Source organism: Procambarus clarkii, chromosome 14, assembly GCF_040958095.1.
Source record: "Procambarus clarkii isolate CNS0578487 chromosome 14, FALCON_Pclarkii_2.0, whole genome shotgun sequence".
NCBI classification, from domain to species: domain Eukaryota; kingdom Metazoa; phylum Arthropoda; class Malacostraca; order Decapoda; family Cambaridae; genus Procambarus; species Procambarus clarkii.
Window position 1 is genome coordinate 31,572,507 of NC_091163.1, and position 4,797 is coordinate 31,577,303.

Below are 4,797 nucleotides of genomic sequence, written 5' to 3' on the forward strand. Positions count from 1 at the left end.
AAAGAATATTGTTGGTTATTATATTTTAGGGTTTATTGTTAACTTTTGTTGTTAGTAGTTGTCAATTTTTATTTACAACAATCTTATAATTTTTCTCATTTAATTAATAGCGGGGTTTTCTTTAATTCCTAAAATTATGTATATAATAAGTTTATTTTCTTTAAGTGGTTTACATCCTTTTTTAGGTAAATTCTTTTTCTTTTTTAGGTATTCCTAAATGGTTTATTATTCAAGAAATAATTATTGGTTATTATTTTTATCCTTTAGTGGTGCTTTTGATATGTAGATCAGTAACTCTTTATTTTTGTATTCGTTTAAGTATTTCTTTTTATCTATAATGTTTCCTTTTAGTGGTTGGGTTATGAAGGGAATAAAATAATAAAAATAATAATAATTAAAAAAGTTTAGGAATATTAGTTACTTCAGTTTATATAGTATGTTAAGACTTTAAGTTAATAAAACTAACATCCTGCAAAGTTGTAAAAAAAAAAAAAATCTTTTAGGTCTTAAAAGTTTTAGTGTTAGCACATTTTCAAATTTGCAATTTGACATTTTAAATTATTACTATAAATCCTAAGAAAAAAGAATATTCTTGTATCAAAATTTACAGTTTGGGCTTAAAGCTCGGTCATTTTATTATCTCATCAACGATTTTTTTCTACAAATCATAAAGATATTGGAACATTATATTTTATTTTTTGAACTTGAGTTGGAATAGTTGGTACTTCATTAAGATTGATTATTCGAGTTGAATTAGGCCAACCAGGAAGATTAATTGGAGACGATAAAATTAATAATGTGGTAGTAATGGCTCATGCGTTTGTAATGATTTTTTTTGGTAATGCCTATTATAATTGGATGAGTTGGAAATTGGTTAATTCATTTAATGTTAAGTGCTCCAGATATAGCTTTTCCTTTAATAAATAATATAAGATTTTGATTACTTTCTTTTTCTTTAACTTTATTATTAACTAGAGAAATAGTAGAAAAGGGGAGTTGGTACAGGATGAACTGTGTACCCTCCTTTAGCTTCTGCAATTGCTCATGCAGGGGCATCTGAAGATTTAAGAATATTTTCTTTACATTTAGCAGGAGTATCCTCTATTTTAGGTTCAGTTAATTTTATAACGACAACTAATAATATTTGAACGGTAGGTATAACTATGGATCGTATATCATTATTTGTTTGATCTGTATTTACTATTACTGTTTCATTATTATTGTCTTTACCTGTATTGGCAAGGGCAATTACTATATTTTTGACGGATCAGAATTTAAATACTACTTTTTTTGATCCTGCAGGAGAGAGGTGGGGAGGGGAACACATTCTTTATCGACATTTATTTTGATTTTTTGGACATCCTGAAGGTAATATTTTCATTTTACCTGCCTTTAGGATGGTATCTCATATCATAGTTCAAGAAGCAGGTAAAAAAGGGGCTCTTGGTACATTGGGGATAATTTATATGATGAGTGCTACTGGTATTGCAGGGCATCTGTGGGTCTTTAAACCCCACTTAAAGGCAAAGTCTCTATTTTATTTCCCAGGATTACTTTCTGAAGTAATCAATTTCGTGAAGTCGTGCCTCGTTGCCAGAGGAGGAAAGGCACCCTTAAGGTACAAGCCCCACTTCAGGAATTTCCTGAAATTCGTGAGCCTTTAGATCGTGTGGGCGCTGATTTGATTGATTTACATCACAGTCATTCAGGTAACAGATAAGTGTTAGTGCTAGTTGACCATCTGTCTAGGTACACTACACTAATTGCATTACCTTAGAAGGATTCTCGTACGGTTGCAGATGCGTTCTAGCGTAAGTTCGTTACTGCATTCGGACCTTCTAAAGTTTTAGTCTCTGACCAGGGTCAAGAATTCAATGGGAATATATTTAGAGAAGTTTGTAAGATTTTAGAGACAACTTCGGCTTTTACAACAGCCTACCACCCACAAGCAAATGGAATGACGGAACGGACTAATCGTTCAGTCAAGGATATGCTTGCAATCCTTGCTGAACATGATGCAAACTCTTTGGATGAACACCTACCCTATGTTCAGTTCGCCTTGAATACTGCCATCCACCAATCAATTAACACCCAACCACTTCATTTGTTTACTGGTAATTCATGCAATTTCCCCTCAGGTCTGCTTAACAGACATAATGTTGCATACGGGGAGGACTATCCTTCAGAGGTCCTTGGAAAAATGAGAATATTGCATGGAATATTGCAGCTGAAGCGTCCAATAAGGCACGGAATCGGTATGCTCATTTTTATGACAAGAAAGTGGCACTCTTGAGTTGAAGGAAGGAAGCCTTGTATTGAGAGTGAATGAGGCTGCGCCCGCCAATCAGAGTAGGAAACTAGCGCCGAGGTGGCGAGGACCATATAGAGTAATTAAAAGGGCGGGGCCGGTTAATCTTGTTATAAAAGGAGTATTCGAGGACCAGGTGGAAAGGACAATTCATGTAAATAAATTGAAACATTATCATGCTAGAGAGGAATTAGAACTGCCTTCAGCGGGTCTAGTTCCTGACTCAGCAGTGCTGACTCATGGCTTCACTGACGAGTCAGGGGATGAGGATGACCCTCTGTCATCGCTCATCAGTAGTCAGGTGCAGTCTCGCCACCCTATGGTGACGAGATCTCGCGCTGTACAGTAAAGTAACTTCCTTGGTTAGTATAATTTAGTATTCATTAGATTTTCCTGTAAAGGCAATGAGGTGAACAATCTCTATACTTGACTCAGGTAGCAACTTTTACCGTGCTCTGAGGTTCCACCTCCACCAAACCCAGAGTATATCTATGCTTCCGCTGTGTTGTGTCCGTCTGTTCCCAGGTCTGATTGGTACACCGACCCAGTTGTTCCAGCCACACGTGAACCCTTGTCTGTAAAGACCGAGGGGGGAGGCACGTTACACAAAGACCTCCACCCACCAGACCCAGTAACCAATACATCAGTTACTTTGGGGATGAGTGACTATCCAAGAGTCACCCGGCCGACGCCTCACGTCACTAACGAGGTTGTCAGGGCCAGCGAGCTGTCCACATATAGCAGTCACCGGAGGTGCCATACAACGCCGGGGTAGCTGTCTCGAGATCACCACTACCCACCTGCTGCGTCATCAAGACTGCAGCCATTCCAGCAGTGTTGGAGGAGAGGTCAAGAAATGGAAAGCACGTAGCAGTACTCAAGAATTTCGCCGGAAGATTAATGATTACGTCATCTGAAGTAACAAGAAAACGGAACTAAGGCGGTCACAGGTGGAAGGTACAGTTTCCCTGCAGAGTATCGGGACTCGCCAATAGAAGGTCGCAAAATTGTCTCCTTTGGCCTAAAGTCGGCGGTACGAGGGTATACACAGTTGGTGTTTACGGTCTAGTAACCTGGTGACATCAAGAAACGCCTGAGATGACGTGAGCAATGATGGAAGACGAGATTCACCTGTTTTGCAAACAAGCAACCCACCTCTACGACCCTCTGACACCACTCCTGTTACGAGACACCGTTGGTACATCCAGTCCTGCTCTGCTGTGGTCATCTGCGCCGTCAAGTTTAACATCAAGACTACCGTGTGAACTGTGATTGATATGAAGGCGTGTGGACTGTCGAGAGCAAGATTAATGGCCGAAGTAACAGTATTCTACAGCTGTCACTTGGCGCTCCGCTCTACTACACTCTGCCGTCATTCAAGAGTACCGGATGGGAGTACAAGAGAACCAGGTATCGACGTCGACACGTGGGAGAAGCAAGATCGACAACATCATCGTCAACGACTACATTCAACATCCAGCAGCATCGATTTTTTTTCTCTTGATTACTCAATATGAACAATTGATACAAACGATAAAGTTGACTCTGAACATCTGTGTAAAGAATATCTGGACACTTTTGTTTAAATGTTGAAAAACAGATTTAGAATCACAATACTTTCAATGTTGGAAAACAGATTTAAAATTATTCTGGTATAATGATATATGAAAATTTTACTCTATAAATTGGTCAGTGATCAAAATCGAAGCCCCTGTGTAATTGTCTAAGCCCAGAACAAACGGTTATGGAAAATTATGTTGTGTGCTACTTTTTCAGAATGTTTGAGCACAGGAGAGGCGGACCAATAGAAACGTTGACACTTCTAGCAAGTGCGAACACTTGGCTGTACAGTCAGCTGAAACCTGTGATATAGTATAGGGATTTTTTTTTATATATTTTTAGATACATGTAATAAACGTTAGGTGTGTTCCTTAGCATGTCAAGGTTGACATTGATTGGGGAGTGGATAGTACACGGATGTGAGCTTGATAGTTCCGTAGTACGCTCCCAGATGACTGAAAGTTCAGTCTGAAGATATAACTTTGTTTATGTTTGAGCACGGTGTGGCCGGCTCTAGAGGACACATGAACTTGGCTAGTGAAGAGTCAAGAGATTTTAATAGCTAGTCTTTGATGGTAGAGTAGGGACATGTTGTTTAGCTATGTCAGTAAGGGTAGGACGTATGTTTCCTGATGTTGGAGGATTGCTGTCAGTTGACAGCTGAGAAATTTATGAATTTAAACATGTTGATGATGTTGGACACTCTATTAATTGTCAAATTTTCTTAGTTAGGTTAGCTTTTGTTGTGACATGAGTTGAATTATGGATTTAGATATTAAACCTCGTTATTTTTAACAAATTATCAAGGTTTACTAAGTGTTTGTGCGGGGGGGGGGGGGGGGGGTTGGAACAAACTAGGCTGGATGTAAGAATTATCCAGAATGTTTTATCTACAAGGAAGAATGGGAAGCTGGACCCGCGTGGTGACC

At 38.8% G+C, this 4,797-nt stretch overlaps 1 pseudogene; it reads left to right on the forward strand.

The window, feature by feature from the left end:
- The first annotated feature begins 841 nt into the window (after positions 1–841).
- LOC138364723 (cytochrome c oxidase subunit 1-like) lies at positions 842–1,349 on the forward strand (annotated as a pseudogene).
- The last annotated feature ends 3,448 nt before the right edge of the window (positions 1,350–4,797 follow it).